This window comes from Rousettus aegyptiacus, unplaced genomic scaffold, assembly GCF_014176215.1.
Source record: "Rousettus aegyptiacus isolate mRouAeg1 unplaced genomic scaffold, mRouAeg1.p scaffold_m13_p_2, whole genome shotgun sequence".
NCBI classification, from domain to species: Eukaryota; Metazoa; Chordata; class Mammalia; order Chiroptera; family Pteropodidae; genus Rousettus; species Rousettus aegyptiacus.
The window spans coordinates 75883507-75906069 of NW_023416295.1; the positions used below are offsets into that span (position 1 = coordinate 75883507).

General features: G+C 38.1%; 1 protein-coding gene across 6 annotated transcripts in view; it reads left to right on the forward strand.

Moving 5' to 3' along the window:
• Window positions 1-22563, forward strand: part of TMEM163 (transmembrane protein 163) — a 342830-nt gene that overhangs the window by 53463 nt on the left and 266804 nt on the right. For 4 of the 6 annotated variants that reach the window (XM_036237866.1, XM_016164021.2, XM_036237867.1 and 1 more), the window contains exon 3: window positions 15514-15638. The exons of the other annotated variants lie outside the window; for them this stretch is intronic. The gene's annotated coding sequence lies outside the window, so the exon portion shown is untranslated. The remainder of the gene's footprint in view (window positions 1-15513; window positions 15639-22563) is intronic. 6 annotated transcript variants of the gene reach the window in all.

The window sequence follows — 22563 nt, forward strand, 5'->3', positions numbered from 1 at the left end:
ATTGGTGGGCCTGGCATAAAACTAGTCTCAATAAAAATCAGTGAGTGAGTGAATGAATACAGCCAGTGAGTGGTTTTCAAACTTAAGTGAGCATCAGAATCACCTGGAAGCTTGTCAAAACACAGACAGCTGCCCAGATCCTCAGAGTTCCTGATTTGGTAGATCTGGGGTGAGACCCAAGAATTTACATTTCTCCCAAGTTCCCAGGTGAAGCTGAACTTGCTGGTTTGGGGACCACTCTTTGAGAAATGCTGGTACCAGCCGTTGCCAAGTGCTTGCATTCTGGGCTCACATGTGTTTATTATCTCTGTGCTTTTTCTACCTGTCTTCTCTTTCTGGAACTTGCTTTCTTTATTCCTTGTGCAAGCCTTCAACCTGATTGAAGACTCAGGATGGAGATTAATCCTCCAAAAAGCCTTCTCCAATCCATAGTGCCCAAATCTATGTGTCCCAGCACCTGGTGCAAAAGCAGTCCTAACCTTATTGCAGTCCATTGCGTTACCCCTGCACATGGTAACTGTGTCTTTCCAGACCACAAGTCCTCCACGGCCTGCCTTACTCATATTTGTGGTTCCAGCTGGAAGCTCAGAAATGTTCCTTCTGAACTCCACAAAGGCATATGCTACCTCTGAAAATGAAGTCAGTCCTGACCACTTCCCACCTCTGTGCAGCCCTAGACTTTGAGCTCACTCTCAGGCCTCCTTACACTTTTTTCTCTTACCAAACTTAATCCTTAATAACAGTGGCTTCTTCTCCCTGTTGTCTCTGATGTTTAATTTCTCTAGCTGGTGCTCAAACCCAAACTGCTCTGTTTATTTGGTTGGCCTTAATATACTGTAATGATCGGTGGAGAAGGCCAGGTCACTTCCTTGAGGCAGAGTAATGAATGCTAAAATCTAGGACCAAAAAGAAAAAAAAAAAGCTTTCTTAATGACTTCTCAAATTTTAATTTTACTCTTCTAAATACTGCTTTTTGAAGTTACCTTTATTTTTTCTAATAATTTTGAGAAACTTCAGTGCTGCTTCCTTGACTACTGCAAAGTCCACAGGAGCGCAGAAATGTCGAGCTCCCTGGAGGCATGAGGTCTCCGGCTCAGGATGTTCCCGGGTCCTAGACATGCTCACACTTTGGGAAGAACTCACTTTGCTGTGGTGTTAGAGCTGTACCCAGCCTCCGTAGCCGAATCTCTGCAGGGGGGAGAGGCACAGTTAGACTGGAAGAACAAAGTGGAGAGGACTGTGATAAAGGAGCATTTCTAGAGCAAAGGATCCTGAGCTCCAGCCTTTCAAGCATCACCTTCCCATTTTCACCTCATACCCATATATTACTTATTCAATGTTTATATTTAAATCAATTTAGATATATTTCTTTCCTTAAATGTATTTATTCAGGAAGAAAATTCTGTATCATACAAGTGCTAGTTTTACCTTGTCTCCTCTTTCAGGTTGGAATTTTGAAATGAGGATTTACATTAAAAAGTATTTGTTCACATACCACCTAAATCATTTCACAGACCACTAGGAGTACGTGGACCGTAAGGACCACCCTTTAGGAAATGCCATCTTAGAACACTGCTCGTTAACTGTGGGTTGTGATCCACAAGTAGATCATGAAATTAATTTAGTGCACAGTGACCCAGATGTTCTAAAAACATGAGATACTACATGTAGCAGATGGTGCTGGTGTTTCTCCTATATTCCTTCCCCTTAACACTTCTGTGCACATCAGCCCTCCCAGTGCCAGCACCTGCCTTTCTTTGACAAAGGTTTCCCTTTTCCCACAGGAACTAGCTTTGGTTAGGCCCTTCTGGCAGGTCAAAACTACCAGGCAATTCATGTCCCCACTTCCCTCAGCAGTCCCAAATCAATGACTGATAATGTTTGTATATAAATACACTGAATACATTAGTTCAGCAAGATGACTGAGATGAGGCACATATTCTACACTTTCTTTGGCTGCCTTACTTTCCCTGTCTCACTTCCCCACGCTCCCTATCGGTGTTCACCGAGATCACCTCCAAAGTAAACTATTTGCACTTGAATCTTTGTCTCGAGGTCTATTTTTTTTGGAAAACCCACACTAAGATAGCAAAGTAATGGAATGGAATGGAATAGAATAGATTAGAATGCCTCCCATGTAGTAATTATTTGTTTTACGAAACTCTTGTTTCCATTATATATGGATGTTTGTACTGAATATATTTCTTTTGGGGGGCTATGAATAAAAAAATTTGAAAGTTTCCACCTAACAACACAGGTATATATGACTTATGTAACTATAGGTTTTTAAATCTCATTTCATTCATTCCTCAAATCCTCCTGGAGTTCCACCTATGTCTCTTTGTGTTCCTTCCTCCCCTTTCTTGGGAAGCACAAAATTTGAACACTTTGTGCTTCTCCTGGTCCCCTTGCAAAAACCTAACCTATTTGGGTCAATTTAATTGTGCACGAAGTCTGGAGACTACACAGTCCCCCAGCTCTCATCCTAGGTCGAATGAAGCCTGGCTTCTGAAATTTATGACCCTGGGAGTCGTTTTCATCAGAGCATATGCCAGGAGGCACCTAGAGTCTGCAAATGTTTGACTGACAATGACCAGTGTTCTATAGGCATTTACGAGGATGACAAATAACAAAATTAAAAAGTTTAAGGGAAGTCAGTTCTATGTTTGAAAGATGTGTTTCTGAAATAAGTATATATGAATGAGAGGTCGATGAACTGAATGACATCTTTAATGTCTTGGGGACTTCACACTTGTGAGGTGAATAATGAACCTCCTGGGTGATGAAACCTAATATCTATTTCCTCAGAGAGGTTGTTTAAAAGTCAAGTTATGTCTGGAATTTTGTCTCCTAAAATCTTACAATGATCAAGTACAATTAAATTATTGCTAACAGAAGAATATATAAATGTATAAAATTTTCACTAAAGTCCAGAATTTTTGACTCCACTAAAATTAGAAGAATCTTTTTTAAGACCTACTATTGGATATATAATAGGTGGTCAATAAAGTTTTTTACTAGAGAAAAAGCCAAAACCTATTGTCATCATTGTTGCTATGACTACCTCATTGTGGATCAACCTGAAACAACTTTCACCATGGCTTCTTGGACCACCATCCTCCTATTTGTGATGGCAGAGAATATGAGTCCTAATTTAATAGAAACAGTTTGATAAAGTGCCCCCTGACTCTGCTCTCTTTCCACCTCAGATTTTCCCCCAGAGATCTTAACTGTAACTCTGACTAAAATCATTATTGGCAAGTGAGAATGAAAAGCTTTCTTAAATCTCAGTCCTTTGTATTTATTAGTTAATCCTCAAGCCAGTCATACTGATTCTATTTTTGTTTCTTAGTCACATAAGGAGGTCAAGGTTATTGAGATGTGTCTAGTAATATTCAATAAAGAAAGGTGAATTTGAAAAGAGATGTTAGTTCTTCCCAACAGGCTTTATCTTCTAATATAAAACTAGTATTGGCTTATTCTTTTCATTCTTTTATTAGAAAATTTGAAAAAAAAAATGGTGAGAAAAGATCAGAGTTTGTTGTTTTGAGATAATATTTTACCCACTAAGAAACCATTTGAAGACAAAGGAAAATCTGCTATTCTATGAACGCCCCCAAAAGTTTGCTATTAACTACTGTCGCTACTCACTTTACTCTGACCATATAAGTTGGAAATGAGAGAGAGGGAGAAGAATCACAGCACCACATAATGTTTTTATTTACCTTGTTCCTCTCAGTTTGAAAACACAGAACTGTTTTATACTGGTCGTTTCATCACCGGTTTGCCTACACTCAGATGAAAACTGTCTCTCAACAGATTCAAATGCTTGATCTGTGGGTTGGAAGCCAGGTTCTAATGACCCCATGATGGAGCCCTCAGTGGATTTGGGGAGTTGGAAGCAGGCCGGTGTCCAGGGAGACACTGGTGGGACAGAAGGAAGTGGGGACATCTCTTATAGTAGTGGCATTCTCTTGGGCCAGCTCTTAGTGGGTGTGGTGGCAGTGCTAGAGAGAGGTTATCGCAATCCCTCGTAGCTCTGGGATCCTAGGTCTCAGGTACCTCATCTGTCCATCAGGGTTAATAATATAAATTCTATCTGCAATTCACAAGATTTATAGGGGAGAGGTATTTTGTCCTGGTAAACCAGGCTTCTATCTAGCATTTTCACATGCTGCAAGGAGATAACTGACATATATATATATATATATATATATATATATATATATATATATAATTTGACTTATATATATATAATTTGACATATATATGTCAAATTATATATATATAAGTCAAATTATATATATGTTAATTATATATATAAGTCAAATTATATATATGTCAAATTATATATATATAAGTCATTATATATATAAGTCAAATTATATATATATAAGTCAAATTATATATATATATGTCAAATTATATATATATATATAAAAAGTCAAATTATATATATATAAAGTCAAATTATATATATATATATATATATATATATATATATATATATATATATATATAATCTATTTATCTCCCTGGAAGTATAAGAACATTTTGATTATTATTACTCTCATCTTCATCATCATCATTAAATGTATCAGTTATCTCCTTGTAGCATGTGAAAATGCTAGATAGAAGCCTGGTTTACCAGGACAAAATATCCCTCCCCTATTTCGAGGTGACAGCTGGAAGGTAGGAAAGGGAGGTAGGGTAAAGAGCCAGTAGAACATGTTTTGCGTGCTTGAGAAGTCTCCAGGGCACACATTTATGGCAATAGTCTCCCCATGCTCTGCATCCCTAAGCTTCCTAAGCAGTTTTAACAATATCTGCATTAGGTCAGGCACCTAGAAATTGTCAACTCTTGGTGACCATTTCTCTGTTCAAACTGGAGGCAGGCTTTAGCGTGGGAGGCAAGTAATGGGAGTTGGGGTTGTAGTGCAGGATACTAGGCAGCATCATAGGGAAGGAAAAGAAAAGGTACTTTTTTTTAGGTTGCTCTGGATCTTCATCACTAACATTGTGAAGTGGTGTTTACACTTTAATAAAATATGATGAGAACAACAGTATTCAGAACCACAAGTTCCATGTAGGAACTTAGACTCCTTTCAGAGGAGCTAGTTTGATGGGGTTAGCTTTCACCATGAGCTGTATTGGCAAGCCTTTCAGAGGCGGTTCAGCATCATTTGTGTTTTTCAATCTACAATGTGTACTACCCATCTTACCTAAAATACCAATGAACAAAGAAACAAGATGAACATTCTCCCAGGAGACAACAATGAGAAGAAAATAGTTTTAGCTACTTACACAATGAACCATTATTTAATGAGAGTTTAAGTTAATTCATTTTTCCTTACATGGGATAAAAAAGATGAAACATTAGTGGTGTGAAAGTTCCAGAGAAGACTGAAGATAGGCTAAAAACTGATACTTAGCCTGAACAAAGCTCAAGCCAATTTTAAATTTCTTTCATGTTTCCCATTGTCCTCTTTTAGTAATCATTCAACGATTCTTAATGACAAGAGGAAATTTCCATCTTATAAGAAATACAGAGAATAGTCTTGAGAGACACTCATTGTGCAAAGGATTCATGTCATTTCCTCTAGGGTTTTTTTTTGATGTTCCTTCTTTCTCTCTAGTTCATGACAAGGATTTACAGCTTAAACAACATCAAAAAGGAAAAGTTTCAGACAGTGTCCTAAAATAGACTAAAAAAAAAAAATTCTTCTACCTCTTGGTGCTTCTAAAACTTATTTTAAACATTTTGGATAGGAGATGTTTTAGAAATCCTGGAAACCTATCACGTTCTATTTTTTAATAGTCTCTTACTTGAAACTGTAACTTTGAATTCTATAGTTGGCACATATCTTCTCAGAATATGTGATTTAAATGGAAGTAGAACTGCCTGACTTAAATTGTCCAGAAATTTTAAAGAATGCTTAATTTAAGGGGAAAAGGGGGTTTTGAGAAAGCACTTCTTTGATCAATGTTCTTTCAAAATTAATATAAAAGTTATTTTAAAAAACCTCGGAAATCAGAGCTACCAAATAATTTTAAACCACTTCTAAAGCATAGAAACTTAGCATCTAATTTGTAGAAGAAAAGATGGGTTTATGACAGAGGCTTTGAGAAGCCCTGGAGAAGTTGCAGAAATAGTTCAGCAAATTAATTGCCCTTACCTTATTTAGATCTGGCCATTCTTTTGGTAGAATAGGACTATGGATGTCAATTTTCATTTCCACAGGATCAGAGGAGAAGCACATAAGGAAAGAAGTTTTGTTATTAAGAGATCGGCATGAAAACCGTAGAGTTAATTGATTTATTTTGTCCCTTTATGGCTACCCTCAGGCACTGGTCATTGACCTGCAGGGGCCACTCTAGGTTCCGTGGAACTGCCATATTAAAGTTCAGACTTTTGTTTGTTATTATGTGTGAACTTAGCTTTGAGGTCAACAACTCTGCTAATCAGGACTAGGCACAAAATTAAAAGAAAAAAAAGGACTACTAAATGCTATGAGGTCAAACATATTACAGGCTGCTTTTGAGTCAATCTTTATCAAGATATACATAGTAAAAAAAACAAATAATGCATGTCAAAAATTCAAGTAATACAGAAGGTTTTTAAAGAAAAATAACCAATCCCTGACTTATCACTTTTTACTCTTGGTTTCATTCCCTCGAAGCAACCAACTTTAACGTTTTTGCTTTTTGTTCAGTTATTTACCCCCATGTCTTTAAACAATACTTAGCAATTGGCTTGTTCATGAAAATTTGGCATGTTGAAAAGTTGTGGGGAAGTTTTTTTTTTTTTTTTTTTTTTAATTTTTATTAGAGTTTATTTGAGCCAAACCGACGACCTATGCCAGGGAGCAAGAAGATTTCAATTGCTCTGAAGGGGAAGTTTTTAACTTTACTTTTAAATCATAGAAAGAGCCCTTTCATTATACATGTTTCCTCCATTGCCTTTTTTTAAATTCATTAATTCATGCATTTAACAAACATTTATTGAGAACTACTACTTTCAGAGAATAAAGGTCGAATGAGATAAAATGATAGACATATTTTAACAGATAATTGTACACAGCCCTAAGTGTAGAGAGAAAAAAGAAAGTAGTCATTTCCATCAAGGGTTCTCAGAACAATTTGGAGAGGGCTTCCATTGGAGCCTAAAGTGGGGCTCATGGTCATGCCTTAAATGAGAGCCTGGAACAAAGCAACCCTTTATTGTTCTATATTTAACCCTTTCTATTCCTGGAAACCTTCAAATCCAAGTGTTAGAGGAGAGAGAAGTTGGAGGAGAGATATTCCAAGAGATAATAGCTGAGAATTTTTTTACTACTGATGAGTCAACAGATCCAAGACTCAAAACCTATGTCATGAAAGATTAACAAAAGGAACTCCATTTTTTAGAAACCTTGTAGTAAAACTGTAGAACACAGATAATAAAGATTAGATACTATAAATTGCTAGGTAAAAAGAGAATGCCTTCAAAACTCAGTAATTAGACTGACAGACAACTTCTCAGAGTAATGATGGGGGCCATAGGACAATAGAAAATATGCTCAAAAGACTGAGACATTACTGTCAACCTGGAATTATAAACTTGCAAAATTTTATTTTAACAATATGGGAGAAATAAAGATATTTTCAGATAAAAACTAAGTTTGCTATTAATGGACCCTCCCTTAAGGAATTTCTAATAATGTACAGGCATTCCTTGGAGATAATGTGGTTTTGATTCCAGACCACTGCAAAAAAGTGAATATTCACAATAAAGTGAGTCACACGGATTTTTTTTTTGTTTCCCAGTGCATATAAAAGTTATGTTTTCAATATACTGTAGTCTGTTAAGTGTGCAATAAATAGCATTATATCTGAAAAACCAATAAACTTACCTTAATTAAAAATACTTTATTGCTAAAAAAATACTAACCGCCATCTCAACCTTCAGTGAATTATAATCTTTTTGCTGTTGGTGGGTCTTACCTTCAGTTCGTATCTTAGAAGCACAATAAAGTGAAGCTCGGTAAAGCAAGTTATGCCTGTACTCCAGAAAGGAGGATAATGACTTGAGAAAGAAGGTCTGAAATGTAAGATTGAGTGGAGATCAGAGAAACTGGTAATCATATAAGTAAACCTAAATAACATTAAATATTTTAATGTTACCTCCACTTGCTAAATATTTAAAATAATAATAGTGTCTGTTTTAAGGAGTTAAAGTACTAGCAAAACGTTGTCCAGCCATACTCTCGGCTTTTCTCTCCAAGGCATGCTCTCCTGACAGTGAATCTTATAATTTTAATATCTTTTGCAATCTGGATAAGTCGAGAATTTCTTAAATTATCAAGTCCTGTTTTTTTTTTTTCTTACTAGTTTTTCAGTCTCTTTGCTCTTGTATTTTACTATAAGCAGCAAGAAGGAACCAGGATGAACCGTTAACACTTTGCTTGGACGTCTCCTCAGCTAAATATTCCATTTCGTCCCTTATAAATTCTGATTTTCACACTTCTGTAGGATACACCACTGAGCTAAGTTTTCTGTCACTATGTAGCAAGGATCTCCTTACCTCCACTTGCTATCCTGTTAATCATTTCCTTCTGAGCTCTCACCAGCAGTGTCTTTAACATGCGCATTTCTACTAATTATCTATTCAAGGCAACCTAGGATTTTTTCTGTCACACACCTCAAAGTTCTTGCACTTTCTGCCCACTGACCAATTCCAAAGCCACTTTCACATTTTTTTTTTATTTGTTATAGCAGCACACCACTTTCAGGTACCAACATCTGTATTAGTTTCTAATTACTGCTGCAATATAGTGGTTTAAAACAACACAAATTTATTCTCTTATAGTTCTGGAAGTAAGAAGTTGACAGTGGGTCAGCAGAGCTGTGTTCCTGAGGAAGGTTTTAGAAAAGAATCTGTTTCCTTGCCTTTTATATCTTCAATAGGCTGCTTGCATCCTTGGCTTGGACCACATCTTCCATCTCTTGAAAGCCAGCTGCGTAACATCTTACAATCCTTCTCTCTGCTTCTGTCATCATATCACTTTTTTTTTTGACTCTAAGCCTCTCATCTGTCTCTTATAAGGATTCATGTAATGAAAATGGGCCCACCCAGATAACTCAGGATAATTTCCCCATCTCAAGATTTTTAACATAATCACATTTTCAAAGTCCTTTTTACCATGTAAGATGGCATTTTCACGGGTTCTGGAGATTAGGACATGGTTGAGTTAGGGTCATTATTCAGCCTGCCACAGTTAGTCATGGTAAAATTATCAAAGTAACAACAAAAGAATACACATATAGTATATAGCTTCCAATCTAGTTAATCTAGATAAGAACAAAAATCAATTTAAAAGAAGGCAATGAAGTAAAAAAAGAAACAAAAATAGGCAAATAGAAAGCACAAAATAAAATGGCAGAAATAACAAAATCAAGCTATTTGTTGTTTATAAGAAACATGTTTAAACTGTAAGGATACATAAATTTTGAAGTAAAAAGGTAAGAGAAAAGAAGCAAATTCTAACCAAAGTAAAGTAAAGATAGCCATGTCTATCATAAACACTTTAGGGGAGTTCAAATAAAAGAGACTACAAAACAAAAAGTATTAGGGCAACAGAGGATCACTATATAATAATAAAATATTCAACTAAGTACAAAGCAATAATATTTGGTACAGTAAATTGCCTCAAACTATATAATGCACACACACTGCAAATACATATATATTTGACAAATTTTCCAATATGTGACTCTCAATTATTAACAGGTCAATCACAAAAATTATCTGGAGGAAGCTGTGGAGGAAGGCCCCAAAGCTGAGGAATCACTAAAAAACCTCAAATGCATTCCATAAGAGAAAGAGAAAGAGAAAGAGAACATTTTAAGTCCACCCTTCCCACAGAGCTCTAAGCCACTTTACCATGGGATCATTCAAGTAACAACTGGCGCATAGCCCTAACATTTTTTTCCCCTCTCTGCTTTGACCCTACCAGGGAAGGAGATCAAGCTCAGGGAGTAAGAGAAATGCCAGCTAGGAAAGGAGAAGAAAGGGTCGGGTGTCCACCTTCAGGGAGAGAAGCCTTACCTTTCAATGAGATTGAAGAGGATTATTAATATATTATACCGGGCATTTATACTATTTTAACTGAGTCTGGGCTTGCAATTTTAAGCTAACTGACATATTTTTATTGTCTAAAAGTGAATAGAAATGTCATGGAGGCTGCACAGGTCTTCATCCAGAGGGAGGGGAAAGATGACCTTCACCACACAGTATTGAAGGGAAAGTGGGAAATTTTAAATGTTGTGTATGTAATGACATCCAATGAGTTGTGAATGTTCCATGTGCCTATAACAGAAGAAGAGAGCAGTGCTTTTAATTTTGCTTATAAAGGCGAACTTTTTGGCTAAATGGGTAGGAGGTTATAGGGTCCTCGTGAGCAAACAAATAACACTTTCAGTTCCCACTACAATGCTAGGGAAAGTGACAAAAAAAAAAAAAAAAGGAAAATTGTATAAGATCTCACTTTCACAGTTAAAAAAATGAATTATAAATTGGATGAGCTTTCTACTGGCATTTCTTTGTGGAAAAAAAAAAGCAAGAGATCCTTAAATTATTGAGCAGTTGAATTATATAAGAATAAAAATGGTTTAGACTAAGTCTGAGTAGCTCATTCCTCCTGGCTCTGATGTGCTGGCTATGAATCAGCTCAAATACCAAGGTTCAACCCTGACTCTACTGCTGATTAGCTGGATGGCCCTGGGAAAGTTATGTGGTCTCTCTGTAAAACAGGGATGATAATAGAACTGACCTCATGGAGTTATTGTATTAGCTTGAGCAATAAAAAAACTACCATCTATGAATTATGCCATGACACATAATCCCATTATTTCTTAGTCTATCATATACAAAGACTGACAGGAAGTCTGGTATCAATTTGAAGGACCTTCCTCCCTCTTTCATGTATTATATAAGAACCCTGGTTTTATGTGATCCCAGACTGTGGGGTGGGGGCATGGGATGGAGGCACGGCCTCTGTGGTGCTCACCATGATTATGTGTCTCCTTGGCCAGGCCTGTGTGATCCCCTTGAAGGTGGGCAGCTCCAGTGGTTGAAAGGACCATTCCTGGAGGCCCTCATTCCATCTATCAGTGAATGACAAGCCAAACTTCTTACCTTTCTCTTTCTCTCTCTCTCTCCCACCTCTTTCCCTGCCACAACCAATAAATCACCAGGTTTTTAAATTTTATCTATCTATCTATCTATCTATCTATCTATCTATCTACCTACCTACCTACCTATTTATTTATTTTATTCTAATCGCATTGCATCTCCCAACCTTATTCTTGCTTTTCTAGTCTCACTTTTAGGCCTTGTTACCTCTCTCCAGGGTTGTTTAATCACCCACTAATGGTCTCTGACTCCAGTCTTGGTCTGCTATGATCCTTTCTGAAGACTCTTGGCCAGTGTGACCTTTCTCAAACATGAAATGACCCCATCTCCTTCCAGTTTAATGCTTTTCATGGTTTCTCACTGCCAAGTCCAAGTATACTTGTCTACCTCTTTGATCTGTGCTTTGCCACTGTGCTGTGTTTCCCAGCCACAGGGAATACTTGGTGTTTCCCCAAATGTAATGCATTGTCCTTTTTGTCTTTATTTATGGATTCTTTGACCTTTAATGCCTAGAGGGACTTTTCCCTGTCTTTTGTACCAAGTGTATACCTATTCATCACTGAACATTCAGCTTAAACATCACCTCCTCTGTGAAGCCTTCCCTGACTATCTACCTCCAAATGGTAAAAGGGGACCACCCCTTCCTGGAAGAGTAAGTTGCGAGCATGAGTGAGTAGGAATGACTCTGACAAAGCTGTAAATGATTTCAAGTTCATCTTTAAAGAAAACAGAGTCCCTTTCTGCTGCCTTTCCCCTAGCCTCTAGCTTTTGGCATCCAGAAATGTCTTTATCTCCCTCTCCTTCTTCCTCCCCCTCCCCTCCCCATCCTGTCCCTCTCCCCCCACCCCCATCTACACACACACACACACATACACACACATTTTATTTCTCAGGAAACCTTGACTAATACAGTGCTTTATAAATGTTTCATAAATACTCGATGCCCAAATAAATAAATAAATAAATAAGAATAAGTGGATAAAATGTCTTTTTCAGGAACATTTCTATTTAAGCCTCATGTGAAACTGTTATGTGATAGATTTCAGTCTTCATTTAATATCATTCAGCAACAGCTACCATTCTCAGTATTTTTATGAACACTGTGACCCTTTTTATATTTGGAAAATTAGGTATTCAAGGTTAATAACAGAAGCAAGATCTTGAATTTTGAGTTTTAAAAGCCTCAGCCTCAGTGGTTGATGAAAAGTCTTTGAGCCATACACTTAAGAGGATCCATGCTGATACAAATTTTTATCACCCGCCCTGACTAAGACCTCCCAGATCAAGCAGAGGGGAGTCAGAGAAAGACAGGGGAGTGTGCTGATACTATGGGGTCCTGAGGAAGGCACACATATGCCCTGCCTTCCACAGTCAAGCCTGGGGTGGGATTGGGGAAGACCCCAGATAGGTCTTGAGATGTTGATATGGTTTTAGAGGGGACCTGTGTCTTGGTTCCCGGACAGTGCCTGGGAAGGTGGCAAGGAAATATGGTTGAACGCTGCACCTGAATAGAGAAGGCTTTAGATAGGTACACAGAATACTCAAAGCTTAGCAAGGCAAGGGAGCTACAGAGTCATCCCAAAAGGAGGATCGAAGTGGCATGAAAGCAAGCCAGTCATGAAGGAGTCTTGGTGTGAGTGAGGTATGAGGGCTGAGTCAGCAGCCACCTGTGTGTATTGATGGTGGAAGGAAGCTGTTTCAATAGGTACCAACATAGATAGGGACCCAAACCAGATACCACCTCTGCCTGCTAGTGTCTTAGGCTACAAAAGCGATTAAGGGGAGTCTGAGGTAATGGTTGAGAGCATGGACTATCATATAGACTTATGAACTTTGTTTCATTGAGCAAATTACTTAATTCTCTATGTACTCATCTCCTCATATGTAAAATAGGAGAATCATGAAAAGTACCTCAGGCCGTTGTAAGGATCAGATGAGTTAAGACATGAAAGGCATATAAAAAATGCCTAGCACAGAGTAAGTGGTATGTAAGAGTTAGTTATTGTTTTTCGTATTATTATTGTCATGTAGGCCTACCAGAATTTAGATAAAATGTCAAAGAAAATGTTATGGGTAAGAGAAATCCTGGAATAACTGAGATTAAGTTTTTGCCATCTGATGGCATAAGGACTTGTATGAATAATTAAAAGGCATTACAGAAAAGTAAAAAAACTTAGATTTTTTTCATACTTTTGTATAGTGACATGTCTGAAAGTTTTGCAAGCTCGACTAGGAACCCGAGGTGTTATTATAAAGATAGGGAGGTTTGGGGGGGAGATTGGGATCAATAATCCCATCATGTATAGGCCATATCATATAAATGGATGTGAGCCGCCTGAGAAGGCATGGCACGACGGAGACCAGAATATAATGGAGAGTTGGCTCAGGGAGGGGAAAGGGGCCATGGAATAGGTGGAGGGTTGCTCAGGGGACAGGAAGTGATAGAGATCAGAGTAAAGGTAGAAGGTTAGCTTTTGAGAGGAGGATCCTGTGTCATTTTGAGAGTGAAGGGAAAGATGAGAGGATAGGAGGGGGCCATGATGTGTTGAACCGAGACAATCAACCATCAAGAGCTACTAGCATCTTTGGTCCTTTTAAGTTGGAAACGAGGTCATCCACTGAGATAGGGTTAGCAACTTAAAAAGAAAGAAAAGAAAGGAACAGCTTTAAAATGGCATATGTGTTGCTTGCTAGGTGATGAACAGCATGAAGGCTACTATATAGGTGGACTTTAAGGATGTTTAATTAACATAGTATTGTAATAGCATTATACGGTGTCAGATGGTTGCTGGACATAAAGAAGTGGTAATCGCTTCTTTAGGTGTATAAATGTTGAATAACTCTGGTGTACACCTGAAACAAATACAATATTGTATGTTAGCTATATTTTAATAAAATTTTTTTTAAAAAAGGGAATGTTTAATGGACGTCACTTGAAAACATATGTGGGAATTTTTTTAGTTTAGAAGAAAATGCAGCCAAAATGCATACTGTGTTTCTATTAGAGGAGTGAGATTCTGCATAAGTTTTTATCTCTATTTTCAGAATATTTTATAGTGATGTTATAATACTTCGATCATTAAAAATTTTTAAAAAATATATTTAAAAAGAATTCATGATGTGTCACATTGTCTGTGTTCTCAAAAATCAGCATAAGTGTCATTTTTGACCATGAAACACAACGGTTTGTCTTTTCTAAGCAATGTTATCATAGGTTAATCTAACATTTCATCTCTGATAACATAGACACGATATAGCTTACCTGTTTACCTCAATGTTTGAATCAATAATTCCACAACAATGCACATTCTGTTCCAATAGAAATATTTTAAAAGTCAAATGCAGCAACCAAGAATTAAGATTCAGGAGCCAGGTCTTTGAGCACTAGCTCACCTATATCTCCAGGCTTGGCTGCATTTCCTTAAATAAACCTCTACTTTCTTTACTGCAAGGAAAAAAAAAAAGAAGAAGAAGAAGAAGTAAGGTTCAATCCAGGATCTCTTCTGATTACGTTAGCATTTGCCATATCAAAGTAACCTGAAAAGATTCTACACTGGTAGAAAGAGCTATGCCTACTGGAACTCAGGAAAAAAAATGATTGGCTTACTCTAAATTAGATTTATGAGTGTCAACCTAAAAGCTAGTGGTAAACTTGAATTTTATTTATTTTTTTACTGTGACTTTGAATCAGAGATCAGCTCTCCTCTTTGACTAATACTCTTCACTCATTTTTGCCATAATTGATGCCTAAATCAGAAATGAGGTGGTAGGTATTTATATAATGTGGGATTATGGGTTATGTTTATTCACTCATAATCGCAATGCTAGTGTTGTCAATCATTGCACACTCTTATAATGCTATGGAGGAGAGAATCAGAAATAAGCGAATGTGAAATTCATCACCTAAAGTGTGTTTAAAAAAGAACCAATTCCACTCTAGACTTACTCAGAGCTCTCATGGTAGAAAGTAATAACTTTTCTCCTGTGGGATTGAGGATGGGTTGGGCGAAACCAGGGATTCTCAATTTTAAACCCCAAATAGTAATCACTTGGGGGAATTGAAAAATACTAATGTTCTTCCCCCCTCCCCCAGTCCCTATTCCTGCTCCCTCTGTCCAGAAAATCCTAATTAAAATCATAGCAATGAGTAACATTTTTAGTTATAAGTATCTCTCAGATATTGCATGGGACATACTTATGCTTAAAAAAAATCATTACTTATCTGAAATTCAAAGGTAACTGTGCATCCTGTATTTTTACTTATTAAATTTGGCAGCTCCCAACTCCCAACAGAGTCAGAATTAACAGGTCTGCTATTTTTTTTTTTTTAAATTCTGCAGGTGATTTTAATGTACGCCAAAATTCAGAAACACTGAGCTAAACCTTAAAAGGCCTCCTCCACAGACAGGGTGGCAGAATACAAACTAAAAACAGGAAGGAGGATGGGAAATAATTGTTAAAACAGGTCAGTAGAACCCATTGCAACTCCTTTAAAGTCTTTTCTTTTGTTGTCCTATATTCTATATATTATTCTATATTTGTTATAACTTATTGAGAACAGTCATGGTGCCTGCTAAATCCACAGCCACTTCTGAACCATACCGTTGGCTGATGCTGAGTGGGCAATTCTAGGCGGTTATGCAGGCCTGTGTATCCATGCTCTGCACCAGTGCCCCCTTCCAAACTTTGGCCACTGGGGCCAGGGTTGACTGAACTTGAGGGAGGCACGTGGCCCAAGACTGTCAATTTATAGTCTGGACAATAGACTATGAGGTGGTGTGGTACAAGAGTTCTGTCCAGTAGTTGATGGTAATTTAATTAGATCAGACAAATTCTCTTTGTGTACATTTTATTTCTGGATACAGAGAGTCAGATGATTGGCAATGGAAGCAGAATCAATCAAAATTGGTTAGATCAGTGGCTCTCAAACTTCAATGAGAAGCAGAATAATTTGCAGGGCTGATTAAAACAGAGAATTCTGCACCCCACCCCAGTTTCTGATTCGGTAGATCTGGGCTGCAACCCAAGAATTTTCATTTCTAACATATTTCCAGATGTTGCTGCTGCTTTAGATTCTGGGACCACACTTTGAGGATTACCGGGTTAGCTTATGCTATAGTAACAAACAAGCTCCATGGATGAAGGAAACAAAGAATTATTTCTTGTTTGGGCCACATGTTCAGCGAACATAGCTGGGCACTGTGCTGTACGATGCCAGTTTCCTTTCCCCAGGACCCAGATTGATGGAGTAGCCACTCTCTGGAACATTTTGGCCACCAGGTCAGAAGGAATGGGGAGACCAAGGTGAAGCACGCCCTGATTCTTGAAGTTTCCCCTGGAAGTGACATGTGTCACTTCTACTTAATTTCTCTAGCCAAAAAATATTATATGCTCACACATGACTTCTAGTGGAGCAGGTAAAAACAATCATCATTTTCTTAGAAAAAGAGTCAGAAGTCTTTCTCTAAAGATGACACAGAAGCTGAAACTAAACAAGAAACACAGAAAGAGAACAGCATGCAAAGGGCATGAGAACATCAGACTTGTGAACTAGGAAAACCCTGGCTGGTTGATTGGTAGTGGCAAGAGCAATTGGAGACAGAGATGTATATAGTCTTATAATGGTTGATAATGGTTGATGATGGTTGTCGACGCTGCTTTTGGTCCTGAACCACATCTAAGCTTGTTGCATTGCGCTCTGGTCACCATGGATGTGTTGCTATGACTGTTCCCGCATCCCTATGAGATTCCTGAGATCCTTATTCCCACATACACTTATAAGCTCTTGAAACCTTCCCCCATGGCATCACATTACCAAGTCCCTACCTACACAGTATATCCCAGCAATTAAATGTAATTTCAAAGTAACTCGAGTTTCCCACTTGTATTTCTCAAACACTATGAAGTGAACACATAGGCCCCAAATTTCTTTAAATATATATATTTTTTCACATAAAGCCCCATGTCCCCGGTTCTTCCCCAGCACCAGCTTTTGGATTTCTAGTTTTTCTCCTCTTTCTTTTTTTCTAGTTGTGTGTTACAAAATTCAGAAGGTCCGATTTAGCAGAACAGTGGTGGAGACCAGCCTGAGCAGGCCCAGCCTGGATCCTGTTAATAATCTGACTCACTACAGTGTCACAACAGACCCCTATTACTTTAGGTACCTGAAGAACATTCACTTATTTGTAATTAACAAAGTCCAAACAACTTGGACATGGACTTTTGTACCAGGAGTAAATGATTTTTAAGGTGAAAAATGTGAGGCAGAAGGAATGTAAATATTCTGATAACATTAACAATAGAAAAGCAGATGGTAAATTTTCACTTGAGCTTAGATACATCCAAAACATCCCAACTGCACTGGAATTTGGATCTAGTCTAACTGCTTATCCCACTATTTGCTTGTCTAACACATGAATTTATCATGAACCATGTGATTTTTTTTCTCCTTACTACTCTTTCTTGTTGACTAAATGATTGATTGGGCTTGAGCCATGAATTTTGTCCATCTCCCAGGATTGCTTTTGTGAACACTTCTAGGAGTAGGCAGTATTTCTCTTCAACTGGAGTAGAGGGCTCCCTTTTCTGGGCCCCATGCTTTGGTACCAGTCAGTGGCCTATTAGGAACTGGGCCACACAGCAGGAGGTGAGTGGCACACCAGTGAGTGAAGCATCATCTATATTTGCAGCCACTCCCCAGCGCTAGCATCACCGCCTCAGCTCCACCTCAGATCGTCAGGCATTAGATTCTCATAGGAACAGTGGTCCCTGGTGTCAAAAAGTTTGGGACCACTGCTTAGTGGACTTTGGCTCTACCTCTCCTCTGGTCTTAGCCCTCCCCACAGGGTAAGGAGTCCCAGAGGCTAAGGGACTGTACCCACACATAGCCTTCTCCGTCATCATTTAGACCATTTGGAACTCCCTGGATCTGCTTCTGGAGTCTTTGTGGGCTTTGTCTTGGTCCATCCTCCCAAAGACAGAATGTGCCACTAAATGCACATCCCTAAGCCCAAAGAGTGGCAAATGGTTGGTTGTATGGGAGTGTGTAAATGGAACATAGACACATAGGCTAGGAGTTTGAGGCCCATTGTGGTATGGAAGGGAACTAGGAGTAAGGAGAGGAAAAGCATAGTTTATGGGCCAGGGACCTGAGCTCTCTGCAATATCATGTTTAGGTACAGAATATCCAGGAGCTCAAGAATTTTGAATTCAAACTTGGCCTTCCACATAGTTTGGAAGGTATATTTGTCAAGGTATGTAGGTAAAATACATCTTGACAGTTTCTTTGGTTTACAACTTATAGTCGTACATGTGGCACTTAGGTCTCCTTGCCCCTTTTTTTCCTTGCCCCAGACTCTGAACTGACATGGGCTGGTGGGCTGGTAAAAAATTCAAGAGGCTGAAACTCAGATCTTGGCCTGGGAATAAAACCTGTCGGGGTTGCAGTGGGCACACAGCAGGTGATGCAGGACCCTGGGCTGCAGGGACAAGGGCCATGATGGAGGCAAAGGCGCAGGCCTAGGGCAGAAACCAGTGGGACTGTGCGGCTACCTGCTGTAGCTGTCAGGCAAGGGCATGCTGGTTTGTGTTTAACGTGCAGTTGCTACCTCTGCTTCTTTCAAGAGTTTGCAGGATGCGCTTCCACTAGGCCACTTAGACATCACCCATGCCTATTTCAGCTACCAAATGGATTAAATGCTCCAATCAAAAGATAGGGTGCCTGAATGGCTAAGAAAGCAAGCCACACACAGACTGAAAGTAAAAGCTACCAAAGACCTGGCAAGGTGGCTGAGCCTGATGTCAAGCTTGCTGCACACTTCCAGGTGCACAGCGTTGGTGCCAGCATGGTGCTCACACTCATATTAAGTGGCTTCCCAGCAGGACACAGACAACAGCTGAATTTTGCCTGCAACGGAGCCCCTCTTAAGAGGCCCCAGAATGAACACACCCAGGGAACAACTTTAGACCACAGCAGAACACTACCCAACCACCTCCACAGACAGCACACCCTGAGGGCAGACTGGGCAGGTACCAGAGTCTCAAGATTACTCTATCCAGCAAGGCTATCATTTAGAATCAAAGGACAGATGAATTTCCCAGGCAAGAAAAAAGCTAAAGGAGGTCATTGCCATCAAACCAATGTTACAGGAAATATCAAAGGGACTTGAAGAAGAAGGAGGAGAAGAAAGATAAAAAATATGAATAATAAAATGGCAATAACTACATATCTGTCAACAGTTACTTTGTAAATGGATTAGGTGCTCCAATCAAAAAATAAGGTGGCCGAATGGATGAGAAAATAAGACCCTTACATATGCTGCCTGCAAGAGACTCACTTCAGGTCAAAAGACACATGCAGACTGAAGGTAAAAGGATGAAAAAAGATATTTCATGAAAAGGAAAACAAACAAAAAGCTAAGGTAGCAATACTTATATCAGACAAAATAGACTTTAAACCAAAGGCTATAACAAAGGGACAAAGAAGGACCCAATTATCCCACTTCTGGGTATTTATCCAAAGAAACCTAAAATACTACTTTGAAGGGATATGTGTACCTATGTGTTAATTACAGCATTATTAGTCAAGATATGAATGGATGAATAGATAGAGAAGAGATGGTGCATACATACAATGAAATATTACTGAGCCATAAAAAAGAGTGAAATCTTGCCATCCGCAACAACATGGATGGACCCAGAGGATATTGTGCTGAGTGGAGTAAGTTAGACAGAAAAGACAAATACCACATGATTTCGCTTACATGTGGAATCCAAAGAACAGAACAAATGAACAAACAAAATAGAAACAGATTCATAGATATAGAGAACATTTTGATGGTTGCCAGATAGGAGGGGGTTGGAGGATGGGTGAAAAATTGGAAGGAATTAAGAAGTACAAATTGGTAGTTACAAAATAGTCATGGGGATGTGAAGTATAGCATAAGGAATAGAGTCGATAATATCGTAATAACTATGCATGATGTCAGATGGGTACTAGATTTATCAGGGGTGATTACTTTGTAAGTTACATAAATGTCTAATCATTACATTGTGTCCCTGAAACTAATATAATATTGTACATCAACTTTAATTGAAAAATTAAAACAAAATTTTTTAAAAGGAGGAAGCTGTGAATTTAATTTCATGTCGCAAACATTAATGATACTGCTTTGACTATCTAATATTACATGTTTAAAAAGTAAGTTCTCCAAAGCCTTACAAAAGAGCCTAGCCAAAATGAATGAATGAATGAATGAATGAATGAATGAATAAAAAGAGCTCAGACTTCACTTAGCTAGCTTGGCTCTCACTTTAGTCCGTCAACAACTTGTATGTAATATACTGTGTTGTGGTATGAAGAGCGCTAACTCTAGACATCAAAGATGTAGTTTCTAGGCTCTATAACCTGGTGGCCATGAGCACAGGCTTTGGAGTCAGAGAGACTCAGGCTAGGAGTTCAGCTAACAAGCTGAGTGACTTCAAGCAATTTGCAACCTCTCTGACCTTCAGTTTCTTTATCTATAAGGAAGATAATGATCCCTACCTTGCATGGGTAGTGTAAGGATTTAATAAGAGAGACCTGAAATTGCCTGGCATATAATATGTGCTCAATCAGGAGTAGCTGCTGTCACTACTGCTGTTTTTACTCTTATTGCTACTGGTATAATTGGTTGTGCTACCTTAGACCGATAAGTTACTTAAACTCATTTTAAAAGTAATTAGAAAAAAATAGGGTAGCACATTCACATAGTTAAAAAATCAAATGGGAAAAGATATATACTGAAAAATCTTTCTCTCATCTCTTTTCCTGTCCACCTCATTTCACACAGCCTTATCTTCTATAGGTAACCATTTTTGTTAATTTGTGTGTATTCTTGCAGTATTTCTTTATTCAAATATAACCAAATATGAATATATTCTTATTTTTCACTTTCCATACAGAAAAGGAGGTACACTATACATATATACTATATGTATTTGTAGACTGTGCTTTTTTTCACTTAATATATCTCATATCAGGATGTAGAGAGTGTCTTCATTCTTTTTCACAGCTGCATACTATTTCACCATGGAGTTTGTTTTATTATGTTCCTAAAGATAAAGAATTGGGTTGTTCCTGGTATTCTGCTCTAATGAACAATGCTTCTGTGAATGAACTTGAACATGTGTCATTTCATGCAAGTGGGTAAATCTGTAGGATTAGGGTAAGTGGAGTAAATGCATTGGCGATTTTGCTAGTGCCATGTATCCTCCATGGGGTTATATTATTTTGTACTCCTCTAGAATGTGAGGTTTAAGTCATGTGAACTTTTCATTCATTTTTTCATCTGTTAAATAGGACCAATAATGATGCTTGACTATCTTGTTTCCAGTAGCTGCTATAATAAATTACCACAAGCTTAGTAACTTTAAATAGCAAAAATTTATTTTCTTGTAACTCTGGAAGTCAGAAGTCCAAGATGGGTCTCAGTGGGCTAAAATAGAGATGTTGGCAGGGTTGCATATTTTTCCAAAGGAATGGGAGAAAATTTGCTTCTTGGACTCTTCCAGGATCTCAAAGTTCCCACATTCCATGGTCCACAGCCCTGCATCACTCCAACTTCTGCTTCCATTGCCAAATCTCATTGCCACATCTTCAACTTCTGACTCTGTTTTCTCCCTCTTATATATACCTTTGTGATTACATTGAGCCAATCTAGATTATCCAGGATAATTTCCCCATTTCAAGATTCTTAACTTAGTCACATACATAAAGTTTCTTTTGCTGTATAAGGCAACATAATCACAGGTTTGGGGATTAGGGTATAGACTTCTTCAGGGAGTCACTCTATCGTAACTACCCTACAGTGCAGGGTGTTGGGAGAGTCAAGAGAGAGAAATTACCTGTGAAAAGTTATCTAGCGTGCTATTTCCTTATCTATCTCCCCAACTAGTATATTACATTAGAGGTACTGTGTTTGGTTCAGCTCTTTAGTGTCTGTCTGATACCATTTGGTCAGAATAGACCTTCTATATAATTGTTTTGTATGTTATATATTTTATACTTATATTTAAGTTTTAATGTATGAAAGAGTGAATGAAATTCTTTGAAAAAATATAAAGCATTATGCAAAAAGCTGCTGCTGTTGCTGCTGCTCCTCCTCCTCCTCCTCCTCCTCCTCCTCCTCCTCCTCCTCCTCCTCCTCCTCCTCCTCCTCCTCCTTCTTCTTCTTCTTCTTCTTCTTCTTCTTCTTCTTCTTACAAAAGAGAGTCTGGAAAGAAAGCTTGTCTCACTGGACAAAGAGTGATGGTAAAGACAACTGTAAATTCTTGAGCTGTTATTTTCTCAAATTTTGTGAATCAGTAATACAATCTGCTCTTATTCAAAGACATATGTTTTATCTCGCAAT